The sequence below is a fragment of the Pongo pygmaeus genome, chromosome 13, assembly GCF_028885625.2.
Source record: "Pongo pygmaeus isolate AG05252 chromosome 13, NHGRI_mPonPyg2-v2.0_pri, whole genome shotgun sequence".
NCBI classification, from domain to species: Eukaryota; Metazoa; Chordata; class Mammalia; order Primates; family Hominidae; genus Pongo; species Pongo pygmaeus.
The window spans coordinates 47,140,084-47,154,232 of record NC_072386.2 but is presented as its reverse complement, the minus strand read 5'-3'; the positions used below and the strand labels follow the sequence as shown (position 1 = coordinate 47,154,232).

General features: G+C 38.7%; 1 long non-coding RNA gene across 1 annotated transcript; it reads left to right on the top strand.

Moving 5' to 3' along the window:
• Positions 1-526: 526 nt before the first annotated feature.
• Positions 527-7,751, top strand: LOC129044284 (uncharacterized). The gene is made up of 3 exons (XR_008504640.1): positions 527-747; positions 3,935-3,987; positions 5,190-7,751. It is a non-coding gene; the product is annotated as an uncharacterized LOC129044284 (long non-coding RNA).
• Positions 7,752-14,149: the final 6,398 nt, after the last annotated feature.

Sequence of the window (14,149 nt, the reverse complement as noted above, 5' to 3'; positions counted from 1 at the left end):
GCAAAGTACCTGCGCTCTCCCCGCCGAGGCTGGCTGTCAGCGCCGCGCGCGAGGGGAGGAGGCTCGGGAGGAGGAGGAGAAAGAGGAGCGGGAGGGCTCGGGCTGGGAGGGGAGCGCAGGGTGGGGGAGGCCGGTGAGCGGCTCCCAGCTCCCCGGAGAAGCAGCAGAGACGGCGAGGAGGAGACGAGGCTCTGTCAGGGCGAGGCGCTGCCCCACGCGCTCCGGCCGCCGGCTGCGGGCGCGGCTGGGCGGGGAGCCGAGGCGGCCGCTCCCGCACTCGCTCGCTCGCTCGCTGGCGCTCCCTCCTCGTCTCGTTCGCGCTCACAGGCACACACCCCACGTCTCCAGCAGCTGCCGCTCGGCCTCACGCACTCACCTGCATTTCCTTGACGAGCCACTTGATGGCTGCCAGCGGCGTGGGCCCCGCTCCGGCGGGCGGGAGCCGGGGCGGGGAGGACGCGGCGCGGGATGCTCCGTGCGCCCGCCGGGGAGACAAGCGGCGGCGGCGGCGGCGCTGCGGGAGCGCCAGCTGGGGCGGGAGGAGGGGAGACCCGGCACCCACCGGCCCGGAGCTGCCCGACGCGGCTTGGGCGGACCCCGCCGCCCGGGTGCCTTGGCACGATTCCAGGGCTCCGGGGTAAAGCGGTTCGCGCGGGAACAGGAGGACATGTCAGACACAGGCTATTCCCCATCACTATAGCCACAGAGGACTGGTCCAGATGCGGATCCCGATCTGTGCTTCTTCAGGTGTTCGCGTGCTTTCGATTGTTATTATTATTTTCCGAGGGAGACCGTCGGTAACACCTAACGGGTGGTGGGTGTTAATAGGTGGGGGACGTAGATTTGATTTGCAATGGAATCGATGTTTATGAAGAGCAGACTTAGGGAGGTAAAGGGCAGGGGCACAGGGGTTGCTTGGCGGAGGGGGTGTACTTCAACTGAGCTGGATGGAGTTTTCAGTCGGGGCGCTTCGCAGTCTGGCTGGGCTTGAGGGAGTGATAGAGCTCTGCCAAGGTGGTAGGGGAGAAGGGAAAACCTGTACAAGAGTTGCTGAGAATCCGCCTCGCTGCAGAGGAGAGGACGCGGACATGGACGCAGGGAGCGGATTCTTCCCCACCTCCTCCTTACCCCAAGGTAGAGTGGGGTATCAGAGTGCATCAGATGTGGTGTACCACAGACTCGGGAGACAGGGGAAGAGGAACTTAGACCCCCAGCGAAACTAGAAACAGTGTTTGGAGCTGGGGGGAGAAGGAGAAGGGGCAGGATTAGAGAAAAACAGCAGGAAGCTTTTTGTAACTTTACCATCTTTCATGTCTCATCAGAGCATGCAGCTATAGGCAACAAACGCTCTGTCTCTTGATAGACAGAGAGCAATGTCGCCATGTCGGTGTGTTTTTTAAAAAGCCAAAGTAATTATCCTGTTTGTAATATGCAACACAGAGCATTCCAGGTACCATCTGGTCAAAGGTGCTGTAAGCACTGTAGAAGAAAACAAACAAAAAAAGAACAACGAAAAAACAGTTATCCATCTACTTTCCTTATATGTCAATGATCTAATCGCAGAAATGTCACTTTCTCCCGAACAGAAATAAAGCTTAGTCAATATAGGTGACATTTTCCCCAGGGTCCCTTCACCTTTTTCTTTTCATGCCTTCTCCATTGCTTGCTATGTCCCTTTGCTCTTTAAAAGGGACCCTTCTCCTGAACCCATGCCCTGCCAGGTTCCCTGCTCAGCCTCCCTAAAGCCATGGACGGAGCTTACGCATCCAAGAAGGTTCCCATGCACAAACAGTCATCATCACTTAAAAGGGTTCTTGGAAATGACAAGATAAGAACGAAAAAAATTTACACCATATGTGCAAGTGTGTGTGCGCATGTGTACATCTTTTTGTAATTATACAAAGCACTTGCCCCTCTTATGGTGCTGTCTGCCCAAGATGATGATGACTGACTCATATTCTCTCTCTCCCTCCCTCCTTCTCCCTTTCTGCACAAATACACACCACTCACTCCTGTCTCAGTTCCTTCCTGTCAGTGTTCAATAATGGTTTTACATGAACTTTCTGTTAGGCAGCCTCTGACTACCAAGGGCGAGTTGGAGCGGATTGGTAGGAGGGAGGCTGGTCTCGATGATGCCGCTCTGTTTCCTGCCATCCCTCAGTCATTACATACACTACTGTACTTAATGCCAAGTGGCAGCAGAAATGATTTCCGCTCTTGCTAGTCATAATAATATATTTGTCCTCCCTCGGAAACACATGTAATTAATAATAAAAGAAATAATGCATCTTGAAACCATGGGAAAAGCAGATGGAGGCTGAAGTGGTTGTGTTAGTCACCTTTTCTGTTGTTGTTGTTGCAAAGACAACGTGACCACCTCTCCCTTTCTACTGTTTCTGGTGGGTTAAGCAAAGCATTTAGCCCTTTTACTGTATTCTCTTTTCCATCTTTCCCTTGACAATAGTTTGTGTGTTTTAAATAAAGATTTCATTCTGCCAACCCGCAGGAAGCTTTTAACAAGATGCAGCTGAGCGTGTCGTATCTTATATCTTTTTACTGCTGCATGGAGGTGTTCAGCAACTTGAAACTCATCTCTACTTCAGCTCAAGGCTGGCATCTCACAGAGACAGTGCTCCCTGGGGCTGATGTACTCTTGCTCCTGTACAACTATCCTTTGGTGCCCTCTGGAAGAACATAGGATATTTTAAACAGTGGAAGAATCAGGGTTATACTCAATCCCCTTCCTCCTACCCCCTCCCCACATAATAATATCACAAATGTTCAATGGATTAGCTTATTGTAGAGATCTTATTATTAATTACCATCTGAGAATTGAATTGAGATATCTTACTTGAAGGTGATTGCACCAAGCTTAAGGAGTTAAGAAAATTTTATTATCTAACTACCTATCTACACTTCCTGTAACATTATAATTTATTTCTCCTTCTTCAATAAAAATGCAGATGCAAATGTCCACTTTAAGTTATTGCCGTATATTTACTCTTAAAAATCAATAACGTATCTGAATTGGTTGTTGTCAGTAAAACACATGGTTGTTTTAATCTTACAACACATTTATCTTACAAATGTAAGATAAAAATAACCAAAAAGGGACAGTGAAATTGGGCCAACAAAGCATGGTCCTGAATATCAGTTGTTTTTGAGGTTCCCTTTATTTCAACGCATTTCTTTCTTTATCAAATCTACATTTAGCTTTGTTATATATAGGCTTATAATTAATTTTAACATCCTGCTGTAAGTAGAAGAAATCTCAAAATTTACATTTGTATTTCGGATTTTCGAGGGAAATAAGTAATTTCCTTCTTGACTCAGTTTTTAAATTAGAATTTACAATACATAAATAGCAACTACATAGCAATAATTTCCTGTTCTAGTATGTTATTTAAATATTTTGAGAGCATCATGAGGAAATTTCCTAGTTATACAGCAGTCCATATTGTGGAATTGAAGAAAGAGATAATTCCATAGTGTGGAATGGAATAAAGAGATAACAGGGTAATAAGGAAGCCAGGGAGAGCAAGTAACCTGTTGGAAAGGAGACAAGGATCCAGGAGGTGTTCCAAGCCCAATCTGTAGGTAGGTTGGATTTGTCAGTAGTAGACTCTCACACTTTGACTATTGTTTGTTTGTTTGTTTGCTTTGCCTCAGTCTGCAGTAATGGTATTCACTTAATTTATTCTCCCTTTTCTGCACTTTTCCTTCTAAAGTTATGCCACTTGGCAGAAACTACAAGTAGAAACAATTTTATGTTGATAACATAAAATCATGCAGAAAACCATGTACTTAATGAATCAAACTGCTCATACTTATTTCATGTGGGAAAAGATAATCTCCTACTCTTTAACTTTTATTTAGTCAATGGAAGTACAATTTTAATTGACTAAATGGGTATAATTTACCCAATTTCTTATAGATGGTTGGATACCAAGGAAGCTGCTCAAGAAAGCTTACAACACAATGGAAAAAGTGAGTTGACTATATAATTATTCAATGAGTTGTCTATATAATTATCCAATTTAAGGAGTCTTAATGAAGTCATATTTGTGATGGTTGTAGGTACAAGGTATAGATGTTATTCCATTGAAATCATGATGTAGCTAACGCTAAATTGCACAAAATCTAAAGGCTTCAGGTTTTGACATAATGTATACATTTATTTTCTCACTTATTGTACTGGTTGTTTTCTTTCGCTGCCCGTCTATTTAATCCCAACCTCAGATCCCTCATGTGCTCTTTTCTGTGCTCTATGGGTTAATCTTTAGGTATTGTACTAACCTGGTTTCCCTTGTCCCCTGGTTTCTGTTTGGGTTTTGTCAATGAGAGGCACCAGAAAGGGGCAGGAGGAGAGAAAAAGCAGGGCCATGTTTCCCCCATTTGCAGTATAACTTGGCACTGTGGTTCTTTCTGGCAGTGGCTACATAGTCTTTTCTTGTCACCACCTTTCCATAGCTCTACCTCATATTTTCCCCCAATATCCCCATTGTATCTGTTGCTCCTTCAGCTTTCCACTATGGCTAGCAATTAAAATAGCCAGTATCCCTCATGGGATCCCATAACACAGCTACCCTTCTAGAAAGTATCCCTTATCGAAATTCTCTTTAAAATGATTCCTGATTGTGCCTTCCATTTCCTCCTGATACTCTGAATCATCCATTTCTGTTTTTTAAATTCAAAGTATTCAAAGATATAATTTTTATTCAATTGTCCTAGGTTTAACAAACATATTGTCTAATGTATAGAGAAGTGCCAAAACATTATTATTACTCAAAATGAAAATAACTGTTAACATACCACAAGAAAATGTTTGATGGTACAGCTGTGATGGTAAAGTTCATGTGTCAACTTCAGTGGACTAAGAGATGCCCAGATAAATAGTGAAGCATTATTTCTGGGTAAGTCTGCAAAGGTGTATTTGGAAGACAGTAGTATTTGAATCAGTAGACTGAGTTAAGAAGATCATACTCCCCAGTGTGGACAGGCATCATCTAATCTAGTGGGGGCCAGAATAGAACAGAAAGGCAGAGGAAAGGTGAATTCTCTCTCTTGCTCTCTCTATCTATCTCACTCTATCTATTTCTGTCTTTCTCTCTCCCTCCCTCTGTTACTCTCTACCTCTCCCCATCTTTCCTTAATCTGGGAAGCTGACACCCATTTTCTCTTGTGCTCAGACATTGGAGCTCCTGGTTCTTAAGCCTTCAGACTCCAGGAGGTACACTATTGGGCTCCTCAAGTTTTCACCCCTTTGGTCTCAGACTGAATTATACCACCAACTTCCCTGGTTCTCCACCTTGCAGATGGCAGATTGTGGAACTTCTTGGCTTCCATAGTTGCATGAAGCAATTCTCATATTAAATCACCACTTACATATCTATACATATTCTCTTGGTTCTGTTTCTCTGGAGAACCCTGACTTATACATGACCTACATATATAGCTAAATAACAATCTATTAATATTTTCCACAGAGGTGTCGTGTCTCTGTATATTAAATGATCCAAGGCCAGGGGCGGTGGCTCACGCCTGTAATCCCAGCACTTTGGGAGGCCAAGGTGGGCAGAGGAGGTCAGGAGTTTGAGACCAGCCTGGCCAATATAGTGAAACATCTTCTGTACTAAAAAAATGTTAGCTGGGCATGGTGGCACACACCTGTAATCACAGCTACTTGGGAGGCTGAGGAGGGAGAATTGCTAGAACCTGGGAGATGGAAGTTGCAGTGAGTCAAGATTACGCCACTGCACTCCAGCCTGGGTGACAGAGCATGACACGTCTCAATAAAAATAAAAATAAATGATACAGATTCATCAAAATTATAAAACTATCTCAAGTTTTTAAAAAACATGTATGTCACTATTTTATGGTATCTGATTGCAAAATTACAATAATGATGGCTAGTATTTATTAGTTGATGAAACACAACCATAATTTGTAAGGTATAGTAATTCCCGTCAACTTTAGAAACTGAATTAGCAATCGAAACTATATATATCCATTCTTTTAATTATTTTTAAAAGCCTATAATAAGGATGTTAAAGGTAAAGCTAAGTTATCGATAATAACCCTAAAATAACCGCATTATGCATATCCTTTGGAAAGAAAGAGAGCAATGAGGGATAGATTTAAAAAATTCAATCTACCAAGTTATTTTATGCAAATAGTTTTTAAAATAACATCATATAAATTAACAAAGATCAGGGCAAGTTCCTTAATCAAAGTAAAATATTAAATATAATTTTAAAGAGAAAATTTAATAGTTCCTATGAGTTTTTTGCCTATTTTGACCTTAAAAATTAATAAACAGTTCTCACATGCAAGATCTTACCTATACATACCTACTTAAGACACTGTAAATTTTGCTTCTTCTGATACTGAGTAATGTTGCATTTTCTTTTATAAATGAGACATAAGAATGATAGCAACCACATGTACACACTCCAGAGATTGTTCTAACTTCCCTCCACCCCTTTTTTTGAAACAGGGTCTTGCTGTGTTACCCAGTCTGTATCACAATCTCAGCTCACTGCAACTGCCTCTCGAAGTCAAGCAATTCTCCCACCTCAGCCTCCTAAGAAGCTGGGACCACAGGCGAGAGCCACCACACCTGGCTTATTGTTTTTTGCATGTTTAGTAGAGATAAGGTTTCGCCATGTTGCCCAGGCTGGTCTCGAACTCCTGAGCTCGAGCGATCTGCCAGCCTCTGCATCCCAAAGTGTTAGGATTACAGGTGTGAGCTGCATGCCCAGTCTAACTTTTTCAGGCGTGTTAACACTATGCCATCTAAATTTTCCATCTAACAAAACTCATTTTCAGAAAACAGGTTGATTGGAGGTCATGGAATGGTTAAATATTAGAACTGTGATTTGTATCCAGGCAGTCTGGCTCCTGAGTCTCTGTGCTTAACCAATATTCAATGTTATACAAATCGTTTTCTTAACTCTGTATGCCTTTTCTTTCCTAAGTTCAGAGGCTTCCGAAAAATTTAGCTGAAAGTGAGAAATTCCTATTCAGTGAATGCAAACTATAGGGTAGGGCTGGTGCCAAAGGATAATTGTGGGACCGTCTCGGAGAACTAAGTTTCAATTTTTAAAGTGGGTCTTTTAATTTATATTTCTATTTGAGTCATTTTGTATTTTATTTATTTTCATATGACCAATCGTCTTGTGTTCCACATATCTAATGATATAATCAAAAATTATATAGAAAAGAGCTAAATAAATTTATTTCTTTCTAACTAAATTATTTACAAGTCTGTTCTATTACCATAATTTACTATATTTGCTAATTTTCCCTTTTGTAAAATTATTTTTATCTATTCACACTTTCTTATTTCCTACCTTCGTCTATAAACAGGAGAACAAAAATTATGTAAAGCCAATGCCTCTCTTTTATAATAAGGGGTCAACTTTTCTGGAACCTCCATAAGATTTCCCCCTTTTTTAGTGAAGGACAATATGTTTTCCAGGTACTTACTCCTGACCTTTTGTTTATATGTAATGATATTGTGGCAGGAAAAAAATATAGTAGCATTTATATATACCACAGGCTTTATGTACATTTTAAATATTTAAAATTGCAAAGTGTTAAAAATGTAAGTAAAAGGAAAAAAAGATGACAACCATATCATTATGGGACAATTACTTTTATCATTCTATACTTACAGATGATAAGCCAATTATACTATTTCTTTTTATGGAACGATATGTAAAGTAAATAAGAATAACAAGTCTATACACGTCTTGTTTTTCATGTATCAATATTATAGCACAAAAGATGATTTGACCCAGCACCGCAAGTTTTAACCTCATTTTTACAGATGAAGCAACTAAATGCAGTGTGTGTGAAGTGTTCATTTTTATATGGCTAATGAGTGATTGAGGTCCTTCTATTTCCTGGAATCCTTTTATCTTATCATAACTTAAAGAATAGTACTAATTTTAAAACATATTACATGTAATGTATTTTTAAAGATATCTGTATGAATATATGTGTCTTATTTAAATTTAGGAAATTTTTGTTCTTTAAATTACAATGTGTGTGTTTTCCTAAGCCCCCTCTCTCATATTTTAAGAAAAAAAAATTACCACATTAATGTTTTAAACAATTTAAAATAAGAAATTTAAAAAAATACTGCTATGTTCAGAAAAGGAAAGCATCAAGACTTCTCACAGGAAGTCTTCTAGAGAGGGTAGAAAAATGGTGTGCCTAGTGAGGAGTCATCTTTTTTTGATTTTTGTTTTACAGAGTCTCACTCTGTCACCCAGGTAGGAGTGCAGTGGCACGATCTTGGCTCACTGCAACCTCTGCCGCCCGGGTCCAAGCGATTCTCCTGCCTCAGCCTCCCGAGTAGCTGGGATTACACATGCCTGCCACCGCGCCCAGCTAATTTTTGTATTTTTAGTAGAGATGAGGTTTCACCATCTTGGTCAGGCTGGTCTTGAACTCCTGACCTCATGATCCACCCTCCTCGGCCTCCCAAAGTACTGGGATTACAGGCGTGAACCACCGCGCCCAGCCGAGGAGACATCTTTACGAGTACTTTTCACTATCCCTAGGATTAATCACACTACTTACCAGAGTTTCATCTAAGCTATTAAAACATTAATATAATGTGGATATACAATATGAATATGAATGTGATAATGGGGAAAGGATATATTAATGCTAGTGTATTCTCCCCAAAAAATCTCCTACTGCATCAGGCCTCACTTTCTCAGACACACACATGCATGCACACCCAGGCATCCATACTCAGAGCAAATGAGGTTGCACTTTTCCTTGCTTAGCCTTTATGCTCCTATCCTGAGCTCCAAGGCTTTTGCTTCTGTTTCTCAGACTTCTGTTCCTTATACAGAAATAGACAAACATACACCACACTTGAGAAGTGGGAAGAAATCTGAATGGGTATGAAGAGACTCAGACCAGATATTTCTGGAAATACAGATTGGAAATATAAGACTTGAGGCAGTTATAGTCTCTTGAGCAACTACAAGATGTGGAAAATTTGGAAAGAAAAGAAAAACACGGTGTGTTATAGAAGTGTCACTGAACCAGGAACCCAATATTTTTTTTGAAGGGTTCATTACTGAAGACTGGATTACATTTCTATTACTTTTTTGTTTTTAAATCTTTTGTCTATTTGGGTAATCAAAAGCTTTTACACCACACCTTAAAGAGCCTGGAATGTGGGGGGATTTTACACACACACATATACACCATTACACACTGGGACATACATAGTTTTCAAGCAAGCAAATATAGGTTACAAAGTTACATAGCTTATAAATTAATTTGAAAATATGATTATCCTGAAAAGATATCAGCATAATTTTAACACAGATTGGATGTATGTTTCATTTATATTAAATGCCATTATTTTCTAATTATCATATTTTCTAAATAATATTTTACTTAAATGTCTTTTTTCTTAATGATAACACAAATACATTACTTAAATTGAAGTTTTAGTTAAATGATATTTTTAAAAATCCTTAGTGACAATTATGATACTGCTTCTGAAAATAAAATGTCTATATATTAATATTAATAAATGTAACCAAATAAAATATTTTAAATTTAATTTCTTTCATATAAATATAAACACTTTTTTCATTTTTACTCTAGTAGAAATGCAAAAATTATTATTGAAAGCAAAATTCTTTTAGAGGAGTTAAATCAGTGCTTCTTAGATATTTTTATTTCCAAAGGCTCCACCCTCAATCTCTGCTTAGTAAGTCCTATGCACACTCATGATACAAAAAATTTAGATTATACTCATCCAGACAAAAGAGATACCAGTTGCATTTTCCATTCTTTCTTGTATTTCCATGTTACTAATAACAGGTGTCAGATAGATAAGATCAAAAGCAATACAGGCCTGTCATATGTTTGTTTAAAATACAACCTATGTGTCTTTTAATGTAGTGGGAGGAGGTACAAATTTTAGTGGATTTAACCAAACATATGTTGTGAGAGTGTATTAGTCAGTTCTCACAATGCTATAAAGAAATACCTGAGACTGGGTAATTTATAAAAAAGGAGATTTAATTGGCTCACAGTTATGAATGCTGTATAGGAAGTGTGATGCTGGCATCTGCTCAGCTTCTAGGGAGGCCTCAGAAAAATTACAATCACGGTGGAAAGTAAAGGGGAAACAGGCACATCTTACATGGCTGGAGCGGGAGCAAGAATGAGTGAGGGAGGTGCTACATACTTTTAAACAACCAGATCTCATGATAACTCACTCACATACTATCATGAGAACCACATAGAAGAAATGATGCCAACCCATTTATGAGAACTCTGTCCCCATGATTCAATGACCTCCCACTAGACCCAACTTCCAACACTGGGGATTACAATTCTACAAGAGATTTAGTGGGAATACAGATCCAGACAATATCATTCTGCCTCTGGCCCCTCCAAATTCATGTCTTTTCACATTGGAAAATACAATCATGCCTTCTCAACAATTCCCCAAAGTCTTAATTCATTGCAGCATTAAGTCAAAACTCCAAAGTTGAAAGTATCATCTGAGAAAAGGCAAGTCCCTTCCACCTATGAGCCTGTAAAATCAAAAACAAGTTAGTTACTTCCAAGATAAAATGGGGTTACAATAAGGCATTGGGTAAATACTCCTGTTTCAAAAGGGAAAATTGGCCAAAAGAAAGAGACTACAGACCCCTCACAAGTCTGAAACCCAGCAGGGCAGTCATTAAATCTCAAAGCTCCAAAATAATCTCACTTGAATCCATGTCTCACATCCAGGGCACATGGGTGCAAGCGATTGGCTCCAGCAGCTCCGCCCCTGTGGCTTTGCAAAGTTCAACCCCTGTAACTGCTCTTGTGGACTTGTGTTGAGTGCTTGCAGCTTTTGCAGGTTCAGGGTGCAAGCTGCTGGTAGCTCTACCATTCTGGGGTCTGGAGAATGGTGGCCCTGTTCTCAGGACTCCACTAGGCAATACCCCAGTGGGGACCCTGCGTGGGGCCTCCAACCCTAGATTTTCCTTCTGCACTGCCTTAGTAGAGGTTTTCTGAGAGGGCTTCACCCCTACAGCAGGCTTCTGCCTGGGCATCCACACCTTTCCATACATCTGAAATCTAGGCAGAGGCTCCCAAGCCACAACTCTTGCACTCTATGCACCCACAGGCTTAACACCATATGGAAGCTGCCAAGGCTTATGGCTTGCAGCCTCTGAAGCAGTGATCTGACTGCACCTGGGCACATTTTAGGAATGGCTAGAGCTGGAGTGGCTGGGACACAGGGAACAGTGTCTGGAGGCTGAGCAGAGTGGTGGGAAAACCATTCTTTCCTTCTAGACTTCTGGGTCTGTGATGGGTGGGCTGTCATGAATATCTCTGAAATGCCTTTGAGGCATTTTCCCCATTGTCTTAGATATTAGCACTAGGCTCCTTTTTATTTATGCAGCTAGCTTGAATTCCTTTGCTAAAAATAGGCGTTTCTTTCCTACCACATGCCCAGGCTACAAAGTTTCCAAACTTGAACACTCTACTTCCCTTTTATTTAGATTTAGATGATTTATTTGCTCACACATTTGAGCATAAGTTGTTAGAAGCAGTCAGGTAACAGTTTGAATGCTTTGCTGCTTACACATTTATTCTGCCAGATACTCTAAATTGTCACTCTCAAGTTCAAATTTCCACAAATCCCTAGAGAGGAAGCACAATGCAGTACCAGAAATAAGCAGCATTGGTGCATGTTAAAACAAAGGAAACAGGGTTTCTCCTTTTTGTAGAAAGTGCTAGTTAATAAGTAAGAAAAGCAATGAAAATTTGTGGGTCCAGATATCAAAGTGCTTCTGAATAGCTGAATTCATAATGCAGAAAATTGCAGTTGGTTGAATGCATTTCTCAAAATTATTTAAAGACTGAAACATGTTCCCTTATAATGTTCATTAAAATGCAACAGGTGTGTGTGTGTGTATCCATTCATCATTATGTTATATACGCAAAGAAAAAACAGTATGTACTACAATATCTAGAGCTATATTAAACTTTTTGTGTCTGTATTTTCTAAAAGAAAATGATTTAATTATCAGAATTATGTTTTAAATAGATGCAAGTTTAAATTTTATTTGTAATACATTCTGAGAGTTGGTAAGTGTTTTTATTCTAAAATATTCACATTGTTTCCAGTAGAATCTATATAGAATTTCTGAGAGGTTAAATTAATTACTATTTGCAAATGTTTGCAATAAGCCTACTTGTGTAATACTTTCTCTATTTTTCACCATGCCTTCAGCCCTACTGTATATATTACATAGCAAAAGATAGAAAAATGAGTGTTTCACCTTGTTTGAAAAGTTTCACAAAATTAAATTTGGAAGAAAGTCTTTGTATATTTTTTAAGTATCTTCAGATCTTCCTTCTATAATAAAAATTGTAAAGATTAGTTTAACTTTGTACATTATGTCTCTTTTCACAAAAAGTGTTTTCAGTCTTAAAAGGAACAAAATGATAACTAAGTAGTTCCAGAAAAAAAATAGTTCAAGAAAGTTCAAATATGTGGATTTTGAATGTTTTTCACATGCATATTATTTTTCTAAATTTACCTAAATTAATCAAAATTGTGCTACTTTAATAACCTTCAAAATTTATAAGGTAATTTGTTTCAAATTGAGTGGCCCACTAAAATTTCAGGTTATAACAATCCAAATTGAGAAGAGAAATTTAAAGTATAAGAGGAATCACTTAACACTGAGTACATAAATGATGGAACACATTTAAATGTGTTTTTTTTTTAAAAATCATGTTATTGCTTAGTGCTCTTGAAACTTGTTATGGAGGTTGCAACCTATTGATTGTGTCTTATGAGATTTTATTAGGATATGTGAAGAACCATCATATAACTTCTATGAATCATTCTATATTTCTTGAACTAAAGCTAATGATTTTCAAGCACAGAATGAGAACCAATCAACTCATAGCAAAATACTGATTACATAATGGATACATTATTTTCTTATATCAATGTGTTGACAGCTTGATTGCTAGCTTGTTTTTGATAAACTACAGTCAGTAGAATTCTAACTATAAAAATATGTTCCTATGACACATTTTCTAAACAAAAACAAGGTAAATGACAATAACAAATTTCATTTAATTTTAAGTATTATAAGTCATTAAAAGGTAAGATGTTATAGATTAGTATTTTAAGAATGCAGTAGTTAACTTGAATAGTTATAACTTTCTGAAACACAAAAAGAGATAAAAATGGGTTAGGGGCTTGTTTGTCCTTGTAGTTAATCTGCATTGTATTACTTTATTTCATTTTTCCAGTTGAAATGGAAATCTCTTAAGGAAGATGATGCTTTAGCAAAGGAATTTGTGGGTTATTTTTTCCCCTTTTGGAGTTTTCAGTGGACGTAGCTTTTTGAGATAATTCTTTTCCCTGGTAGAGGATTCCCAAGATACGGAACTGACTTTTCCTATTACAAGTACCAATTTCCTAAGTGGTTTTAGTGGTTTGAACATTTGTCCAGGACTAACAAGAAAGAAACCACCAGCATGTATCATATAGACCACCAAAGAGCCATCAGACTCAAGTGGCTTTCAGTCACCATCAACCTCAGGTCTCTGAAAAATACAATTTCACAATTTTTGCTTGTAAGTCTTTCTATCTTTCTACCTGATATTACGTCCCCATATTTTAAGGTCTACATATAAAGATCTTACAATAAAATGTCAAAATAGTGAACCAAATATTTTGAGATTGAATGATATCAACAGAGCTCTGTTCCACGACCTGCCTATTATCTGGCAAGTCTGAGTTTCTTGTTCCCATTTTGCAGGTGAATCAGCAGAAGGTAATTCACTTTTCTGCATTGAATTGTAAGTAGCAACTTAGTAAGAATTACTTTCCTTAAAAACAATTATGGAAGGCAATGAAATATAATGTTTATATGTGTGAACTAAGGAGCCAAACTGCCTAGGTTCAAATCCTTGTTCCGCTTGCCAGATGTTTAACTCTTGGTAAATAATTTGGTCTTTATGAGAGTACATTTACTTAACTTTCCTTCCAAGTAACTTTTCTTCTCCATATAATGGGCATAATAAATTTTCCTGTTTCCTTCTCTATAAAAATGAGAATAATAATAATATCTAATTCACAGGA